Raw genomic sequence first — 10,548 nt, 5'->3', positions numbered from 1 at the left:
CCAGAATATAACTATTGATTTGAGGATGCCTTTATTTGGTGAACATGATTCTGTTGAATTTTGACAGATTGAGGGCCATTTTCCAATCCTGGCACCAAGAAAAAATGTAATGAACATCCTTTTGCAGCAGCTTCGAATCCGCTTCACAAAGGATACTGCGGGAGACACAGCAGTCATCTACATACAACCTGATTGAGCTGGACACAAGTACTGGAAGATCATTCATATAAATTAAGAAGAGAAGCGGCCCTAATACCGACCATTGCGGGACACTTGATAACAGTAGTGCTTGTGATGAATTCGCTTCATACAGTACTACGCACTGCTTTCGTTCGCTCTGATATGCCGTTATCCATGTCAGCAACTTAGTCGGTATGCTAAGGACAGATAACGTCTGCATTAGGGATTATGTGATACGGAATGAAAGGCTTTTCTAAAGTCTAAAAATATCCAATTCACTTGATTGCCACTGTTTAGCGATTCGGCAATATCGTGAGGAAATTTTATTAATTGTGTGTCGCATGAAAAACTACTTCCGAATCCATGTTGAGTCCTGCAAGATGTCCTGGCTTAACATTGTGGATCTCGGTGCCTCACCCCTTCGCAATTCCCCTCTTAACCACCGAGCGCTGTCGAGGCGTCGTTGTGCAGTGATGCCGATTCTCACCGTGCATATTTCCCTCTCGGTTTTACAGCGTTAAGAGATAATCGTTAGTTTTTCTGCGGGTGAACCTGAAATATGACTCTTTGTTCCACGAGTGAGAAGAAGGCTCTCATATTTCTCTGATAAGAAGCTCTCATAAGAAGCAGCTTTCGTGCTTCCTACTTTGACCGATAGATGCTGACGACTCATGCGCTGAGTTCCTTTCTTCCAGTGCTGCGATTACTCCATAAAGACCAATCGCCAGAAACCTGAAAACTTCGCTTGTGACGACGTCAAATGGTTCCGAGCTCGCTGTCCTCTCGGTCAATGGCATTAACCAACAACCAGCTAGTTTGTATGCTGTATTTTCCCTCTCGAAGGCAACCTTGCCGGGCTAATCGCTAATTGATTTTGAGACAGAGTTGACTTGAACGCACTACACGAATAACTGAGACCGACACACAGGCTTTAAGTCGGCGTGTACACAAAATCGACACTAACCAATTAGTCCGATTGCTCCGCCTAATTCTCAGCTCTTCGAAGCGAGCCGTACAAGAGTGAGTTCTGTCGGAGAAACCCAAAGCACACCACGAAGCTATCGGTGAACGCCACAGTGCGTATACAAATGTCTCGTATGGAGACAGCAGTATTTGCAGTGTTTAAATGGCTGCGGGGACACTGCAGGCAGCAAATGTGCCGGCAACTCAGCTCGGGAAACTCCTGAAAGAGCCACGGTATTGCAGTTCTTTTGTCGAAAACATAAAATATGAGCAAGCTTGCCCGCCATGTCTTTCTGGCGCTGGATTTCATTCGTAGTTTCCTGTATACTCGATGTAAGAGCAATGTTTCTCTGTCGATGGTGCCTGCGCGCTGCGCTCTTGAACGGTTATCTACTCATCCTTGATTTGGAATGGCCGAGAGCAGTTATTACGATAAAGAGAAATAACGGAACACTAGTACCATGTAACCGCCCACTCTTTGCCGATTAACGACTTGCCTCTTGCAACATCCTTAGCCAACAATGCAAGGTGTCTAACTGAAAGCAATATCGCAGATCCATGGCCGTGAACTTGGCCGCAGAAGAATGCTACAAACAGCGCGGCTGTGGCTCCTCGAGCCATCCGCACGTGAGGCAGTGACGAATCCTGCAGCTTGCCAGCGTCTCGAGTGTACTATATCCCTACTGTACTCCTCCTTCGGTTGTAAGACGGCCTCAAATGTATAGTTAACTGCCTTGTCTTTCCTTTATGTCTCCCATGCCTCTGTCTACAAGTGAGTGGTGAACCAGCGTTGAACGTTATCTATTGTTGAATCAACCACGTGGCCGCAATAGCTAAGACTGATGAGTGATCCACAAACGCGGTTGGCGATAGTCCTGCGATCTGCGGAGCACTTTCTTGGGCTGTGTTACCTAACTCGGTCTGTCGAAATTTTGCCATTGATGTAGCTGTTTCTCGTGGCGGCTCCATGACCTGTCGTCGTGAGAAACAGCGAAATCAGGTGCCTGCCTTCGGCTTAGAAATGAGGGATCCAAACTCGTATTGTGCGGTTTCTCTAACGACCGCCCCCCCCTCCCCCCCTTCTGTGATCGGGCGCACTGGCACCCCCTTTGATGGAATGCTTAGCCGTTGATTAACTCTGTCACTGACGCGCCTTCTCACAACAGATTGACGAGGTGTTTTCATGTAGCACCGCTAAAGCGAGTGTCTCCCTCCGGCTAAGTAATCAAAAATTGAAACTGAAACTCGCGGTTCTACAGTCCACATGAGACCAGGGCCGATCGCCAAGGGTGCGTTCAGGAGTCCTGCGTAAGATGTGCAGAAACGTTCTGTTACTTTAGTGCGTCTCTCGACGTCAGTGGGTACGTCACTCAGCGTATGCTCCTCCGTCTAGGAAGGCAGCTTCCCGTTCGCTCGACTGCACCGCTTGCGCGCATACGGGGCTGCGAAGAGAGATCTGCTAGGGTCACTGGAAAAAAATTTCAGAGTACCGCAAAGGTCGGGATTTGACTGGCAGCACTGAGCGGCCACCGCCATATACCTTCCAAGCCGTCTGCGTCGCGGGAAGGCCGCCGTGTTGGAAGAGCTTGATATTCGGTGACACATCGGAGTGAGTGTTTACTGAAGTACAAATACTTTGTGCCCGGAGATAATGGTTGCTAAGAGCCAAAATAAGATGTTATGTCGTGCGAAGTAATGCAGCCGGTGGTTGTTTTGCTCGCCGATCGTGTTTACTGCTGGATCTGTGCTACGATTGTGGACAGCAGCTTAGCGCTGCTATCGGGAGCTTATGCACGCGTTTTTTTTTTTTTTCGCTTCCGTGGAGCGAGCTACGAAGGAAACATTTCGTCACTTCGAGCCGGAATGAGGCAAGCTTGTGCTTTTGGGCATGAACATCGTGGACCGCCGTCGGCTTCTATTGAATGTTTCCAAGCAGAACGAAACTAACACCTGACAGTGTCACAGGCACGTACGTTCATTGTATACTTTCACAAGCGAAATCGGATACATTTAGTTTGTAAGCAGACACCGCGCGTTCTCGACTCTGCCGGGCGACTTCGTCCGCCGTATACGCACGACACACTGCGACTGCCGCGTGCGGACCGGTGTTTGGCCGTGATTGTAAGACGATCTGTACACAGCAGGCGTAAAAACCAACTTCGATGACCATTTTGCGCACTAAATCTTGTGGAAGGCCAATATGAGCCATTTGCGTGATTACAGCAAAGTATATGTACTTCTGTACACTGATAATGAGGGAGAGTTTGCTACATGGCGACTTATGAACGCGACTGTCTAGTGCGTTCATGGGCAGCTACTGCCAAGATTTTCTGCCTGTGTAAAAAAAAAAAAGCAGGAACGCCCGCTGGTGACGCAGCACTTTTTTTTTCTAAGTTACACAGGCGATGTATGAAATTCTTGTGCTTTTAGAGCGGCTTATGTAACATGCATAGTGACAGAGTGAAGCTAAAGCTACTGGGTGTTCTGTTGTTTTGTATGTCTTGTTATGCATCACGCACAACATTATTTGGGTATGCACCGTAGCATTTCAACATAAGACATAATATGTATGCTGACTTCAGTTCATTGCATGTGCTCGGCTTACAAGCTCAGAATTTGAAGCATGTGTTGTGAATATCACCTGGCCATTGGTTTCCACCTCGAAATGCGTATGTATAAATGAGCAAAAGATAAGTGAAAAAAAAAGAAAGTATCATGGGCCTCGTATTGACCATGTTTTTGTTGACTGCGATCGTCACGATTTGCGTAAAACAAGTGGCATATGGGTCGAGTGACTCGAGGCGAGAGCGTACTCACGTTCGCGGAGAAATCATGCGAGTACCTGGTGCACGTGAGGACGCGGAATTCTCGCGCGACAAGTGCGCCCTCGCGTGCCACGAGCACGGAATGACCGCGTGTGTTGAGAAATAAACGCGTATCCGCGTCAAGCGTGCAAGACGCGAGCGATTCCTGCAATGAACTCCTATTTTCGTAGCATCGCTAACACCGCGTGCACCCCGCTTAAATATCTTCTAAAGCAGTGCCGAAAAACACAACCGAGGTGTACTTATACCTCGCACACGCGGGTGTTTTTTGTAGGCTTGAAGTTCTCCCGGCCGATTCAGTGTACCCACGCAGAACGACGCTCTCGGTCATTTTTTCCGGTCGGAATGTAGAAAAACCACCAGACTCAGTTCGGTTGCAGCATCCGGCGCAGCAGTCAGGCATGATTTCCTTTGCAGTCAAACGCGAGCGCGACAATCGGAACACAAAAAACGTAGGGAACCTGCGATCTCTGCGATCTAACTCAGCCCAGCGCTTGGAAGGTATATGGGATCCCAAAGTCACGTGGTACGGTTGAGCCAATGAACGCGTCGGTGGCGCGGGGAGAACGAATGCGGTACTCTAAAATTTTTTTCCAGTGAATCTAAGATCTGCTGCTTAGAGAACTAGATCTCAGAGAACTTGGAGATGTGCACTAGCGGAACCTACAGTGAGGCGAGACCGATTGTAAGTTGGCTCAACTTTGGACACAGCATACGCGAACAACGTCATTGCACAGAATGAGCTAGCACCCATGTAGCAACGAAAGAAAACAACGGCCCGGCGTGTAACGAGGACGTGCAGACACGCGACAATGACGAGTGCGAGGCGACCGCGCACTTCGTGAGCGAGTGCAGCGCGGCAGCTGACAGCGACTGCGAATCGGCCCCTTTGTTGTGTCACCTCACACAAGGGGAACACGCACAACAGTCGCCTTCATTAGAGATAAACAACTTCTCCCAGCGCCACCTGCCGATGGGAAACGGCTCCGTGCGAGTGAGCCGCAAGCTTGGCTCCTGCGGCGCGGCCTATGTCGAGGCAGCCCCGCGTCTTCGGAGGGCACCGGTTGGTCGCCGCACGCTGGCCGAATGGCGCATACCGTGCGCCTAACAGGCGCTTCGGCTCGGCGTTGGAAGCACGCTGTGCTTGGACACATGGCCTCGAGCTGGCGATCTCTCTTGGAGCTAATTTTTATTCGCCCCTTTTCCCTTTGCTATTCCGCCTAAGAACAACTGGCGATGGGAAATTTCATCTTCAATAGCGCATTTCTTTGTCTGCGAAATGATGCGAATGACTAATGCGCCGTGGAAAGCAAACACTGTAGGGGATTGTCAAAAGCCGTCCCGACAGCGCGCAGAAAGCTCAACTGGGCAAGTGGGACATTTCCAGCATCTTTTTTGTGCTTATTCGAGGGTGTTTCGATTTCCCCCGAAGCTCTGGAAATGCCCTCTCGTAATCATATTCGACATCCACGCGTCTGCATTCGCGCAGTTCACTCGAGGCGGCGACCTCGCCTTGCACACACAGTAGTACTCACCTTGCCACGCGCAACGTTGTCCACACGCTCACTTAAGAAAGCCACAAGATGACTGTATGTATGAGATTTTACTGTGATATCTGCCACATTCTTAAGATGGAACTTTTGTTCGCGCTGCAGGACGCAATAGTATGACTCTCACATCGTGCGCGCGCCACAATTTCCTTAACGAAAGAGGAAAACAAGTTCGTGGATTCCAGGTGTTACGGGAATCGATGCAAGCGAAGCTTTGTATGCTGTTTAGTCTGACGTGGCAGAAGTGCTAAACTTTAGTTGAATTATGGGGCAGTACATAATGCAAATAATTTTATCATTCTGCCTGCACAATGTATGCGTAGATTCGCGCTCTGCATCATGTTTCGCTGCGTAGCGAAGGCGCTCCTGTTCAGTGCGAGGATTCTTTTGGGCCTGGGTGTCCTCCACGCTGAGTGCACGCTATGGAGCCATTTGCTGGCCCGTTTACGTGCTCCTTCTGCATATGTGGCCAGCACGCTTTTGAGCCTCCAGCTCCATGCGCTCTCTTCGGGCTATGGACGATTGTAATGTTTACACTATCACAGCCCAGCACGCGACCTCCACATCCCAGCACCTGCACTTTATTGCGATAGGAATTATATGAACACTGCAGGACAATTTATCCTTGGTTGTCTTTCTCTTATAGTTCAGGATGACGGCTTAACTTATGCAACACAATTAATCGAGATATTTGCGGTATAAGAAATTAGTAACGGTAACGCGAGGGTAGTCCTTGTGGCACGTAGACTGGTAGTTCCGTTCTAGTTAAAATGTATGTAACGTTTAACGCAGTCGACAGTTTTCTTTTTACCTGCGGATAGAATTCGGTGCATTGGTTTTGGTCTTGAGTTTCATCCAAAAATTCGTGTTTTTCCGGTGAATATATATTCTTCAAATGAGACTGACCTTTTTCCGGGGATAATTGAACGGCTCGACCTCGCCACCCTTTTATTATTTTTTTTCTTGAATATCGGGCTAAAACGCTATATTGCTAAAACGGGCTTTGCAACTGCAGATCCTGCTCTTGAACCCTTCAATCCAATACGTCGAATAAAAACGTTCTGGAGAACCAGCTTAGACAAGGCACAACGGCATACTACAATGTAACCACGTAGCAATTACGATAAGTTAATTTGATGCTCCGACACGAAGAGCACGACACTTCATCAGTAACATTAAACCTCCAACGAATAAAAGAGAACCAATCACTACGTAGACGACGACCACCGTTGGCATCGGGAACGCTTTGACTGCGGTAGTCTCCCAGACGTGCACTCTTTGTGACTATTTTCACCGCTTATGTAGTGTCCCTGTGGATCCTCCCACGTGCATGCACTCAGCGCTCACTCTCTACCTCTCTCTGTTCCTCTTTCCTTCGCCCAAAGTCCACGGTAGCAAAGCGGACGCATGTCCGATTGACCTCCGTGCCTTTCATCTCCTTGCTTTCTCTCTCTCTTTCTCTCTCTCTCCACTGCCCTTGTGTATATACAGCACTGGACAGCTTTAAACTTCTTTGGCCACTTAGTTCGATTCAGAAGTCATATGACGCCCCCTGATATTTTATATTAAAAAAAAAACCTCTCTCTTCTTTGTCCTTGAGGCAAACAAAAAGGCAAAAGTAAACGAGACAGGTCCTGGTCTAACGCCGGTCGAGTCAAGCAGAAAGGTTGACGTGTTGCGCTCAGTGCGCGGAACAAACATTAGGGGCCCGAGGTCCGCGCCCCTCAAAAGCCGCGCAGAAGCGAAAAGGAGCGAACAGCGCGACAACATGTCGATGCGCGCGCCGCGAGGGCTGGCAGGACACGCGAGAGAACACGTGACTGAAGATGTCCACGGGAATATTGCAATTCGCTGCTCCGCTGCAAACTGGGTGCGTGGTTGGCACGCACATTTTCGAGGGTCGTTTGTCACCCGTGGCTCGGCGGCCGCTCGTCACGGGACCGAGTCCCCGCCGCGGCGGTCGCATTCCGAAATGCGGGACGGCACGCCCCCCTGGTGGTCAAAATCAATCCGGTGTCCTCCAGTACACGGCGTGCCTCGTTATCAAATCGGGCTTTTGGCACGTCAAACCCCAGAAATCAGTTGAAATCTTTTGTCGCGATGCTTTCGTCGGCTATTAGTGAGTGACGAATTTTACTGACAGGTTCTTGCACAACGATTAACCAGCTTCTCACAACCAAAAAACTGGTGTCATCTTGAAAATTTGTTCCAAGTCGATACGCCTTGCTAACTCCCTTGCTACAATTAATAAATTACAATATGTGCCCTGAAGTAATTTGTTTATGACCTAATTAGTAATATTTTAAATAACTAGTCGATCATGCCTTTCGATTTTTCGTGCGTGCAATTCCGTCTCTTTGAGTAATCCTGCTCAAGGACTAAAATAATGCTCTCTGTCACAGATGATTGTTTTTCAAATTTTCTATAGTCTGAAAAAGGCACCTCGTATAACACAAGTGCCACAAGACAAGGAAGAAGGTCAAGCAGAGGCGTGCTAAGAATTTGTAGCATTTCATTCTTCTGGCATTTTGCTTGCTAGTGTATATTGCAGCTTTCTACGACAGTTAAAACACGTTGGCGGGCTAGTTGGCTAGAATACATAATGGAGTGTATAAGCGCGACTGAACGAGGACGCAGAAAGAAGCAGATACACAGAGACTCAGAATCTCAATTACTGTTTCTCTCAAAATAAAAATTTGTTCCTTTTCCGGTTACGCCTATATTGGTAATGTTCCGCTCAATCAAGACTTACTCTTAAAACTTTCCAGGCTGATTATTTCTTACACATTAAAACATGCTATGAACTAGGATTAATGAATACTTTGGATATAGTTATATCAGCTGTTATCTTTAAAACACCTTGCGAAAAGCCAGTTTGTGTGTGTTTGGCCGTTTAAGCATAATTGGCTTATCAGCTACGTTTTATTGCAGTCTATCATAGCACGCCGCTTTCGTAGGCCTTCATGGTTGCCAAAATTTTGCCATATACCAATTTGTCTCTGAGTTATGAGTGTTGGTGTGGGAGGTAAATTTGACACTTTTTAGAGAAATATGTTGAATGAAAAATTATGAAATATTTTTTCCGCAGTTTTATAACAGTAGATAACACTAAAATTGTATCCCTAATAAGTGATACTAGTACTAAAGATGTGATTCCCTAAAATAAATATTTTCTGCAGAATGGCTTATGTCATACCTTGAAGACAAATTGTAGGACCTAAATGTCACGAAACGGCGCAGTCGGTTATGGGAAACAACGCTAGTTGAGAGGGCTACCGAATACTCAGCGCCAGTTGGCACCCGAAGCATCGGCGAATGCGCGACCGTTCTGCGCTACTCAGAGCCGGAGTCGAGCCCGCGACCTCAGTGGTCATCGCCTCAAGCAAAGCAGAATTTCTCAACGCAAGTAGTCAGAAAACTGAAAAAAAAAAAAAGATACAAGGGAGGTGAACAAAAGCGCAGCGTCAGCGATTGGCTGAAGGTTATTTTTCGATGGTGTCGCATGTACCTCCACCCTCTGTGATTCGTGCTTGGGCTGTTCGGGCGTACAGAACGATCCATCACATTTGGATGTTGGTTCTTTTTGGCTCCCCCGCTCCCCCTCCAGCGCTGTTCATGGAGCTGGCTTTCGGGAGTTGCGTGCCAAATACGGAAGAGCGTCACAGGAGATGAGGCAGACACGTCGGCATCAGTGGCGTCGGTCTTTGCTCTTCCCTTTCGGTCAAGTGAAGCCGCGGTTGGGGCCGCGAGCACCAGCCATCCGTCTACCTTCCCTGATGATCCCTTGGCGCTGCCAATCCCGTTGGAAAGGAGTAGCACAAAGGCTGGGAGAGGCTTAAGGCAGTCTGGGCTGGAGGGGGGTCATATTGACAGTGAGCGAACAATAAACGGATCACAAAAAGCAAAAACAGGAGCCCAGGGCGAAATTTAGAAGCGAGCCAATACAACTTGGAGAAAGAAGACACACCATTACATCGTCCGACCCGAAGAGAAAGAATCGTTCTCGGAAAAAAAAAGGAAAAAACCAAAAGCGGCTGAGGGAGCGAAGTAATGAGTGGATGACACGACGCGACCTAAAAGCGGCGCAGAGGGAAAGGGGGCGAGCCGGCGCATAATCAAAGTCGTGACTAGAAGCCATTAAGGGCGGGCCCCGCGGACGAAGGAGCCGAGATGTGTCCCGCCGGAGGCAAAAACAAACAAGCGAAGGAGTGGCGAGCGCGCGCCGACCCGCGCGAGCATCGCACGCCACGCTGGTCGCGTCGGAGCAGCCGAGGCGCGCATTCGTCGAGGGACGGCACGAGCGAGTATTGCGGCGCCTGATGGGCGGCCGCTGGCAGGGCGCTTGCTTCGCGAAATTCTCGAGTTGTGCGCGTCGAGACATGCGTGGCACTCTGCTGCTTTCGTTCACAGTCACGTGACCGATCCGCCACCTACAGCACTGTCCAACAGAGCTGGCCTACAATGCTCGAAATTAGGGCCGTGCCACGCAAGGTGTACTGACTAAACGAGAACAAGTCCAATGTCGTTCTGTTAAAGCTTACTATTGTGGAAAATGGTAAGCACTACTTCCATCTATGATATTTGCTTATTAATCCCTAACTTCCTACAGAGCGCCACAGAAAGCCCCTCGTCGGGGCACAAATATCCCATGCATTGTTTCTTTTCTAATCCAGCATTGCTTCTACTCCAGCTGTGTGCACGACAACTTATCACAAGTTTCACTTACGTTTTGTACAAAACCTAAAAAGTAGATTGCCGAAAAATACTAAAGTATAATTTAACGACGCACACCCGGATTGGCAACCGCTCCTGGAGTCAAAGGAACTATAAGGAATAATTATATCATTAAAGTGTTTCAATTCGGGGTTGAAAAGGGCTCACGTGACCTCAATCTAGTTAAATTTATTGATCAATATACCAAATTTTCGCACACAATATAATACTGAAAAGGATACCAAAATGAGGTGCCTTCTATGTACAAATGACAACAAACACAAAATAAAGAGAATGTGGCGAGCAAAGTGCTTTTC

Source organism: Dermacentor albipictus, chromosome 2 (genome assembly GCF_038994185.2).
Source record: "Dermacentor albipictus isolate Rhodes 1998 colony chromosome 2, USDA_Dalb.pri_finalv2, whole genome shotgun sequence".
NCBI lineage: Eukaryota > Metazoa > Arthropoda > Arachnida > Ixodida > Ixodidae > Dermacentor > Dermacentor albipictus.
Note: the sequence above shows the minus strand (reverse complement) of the source record.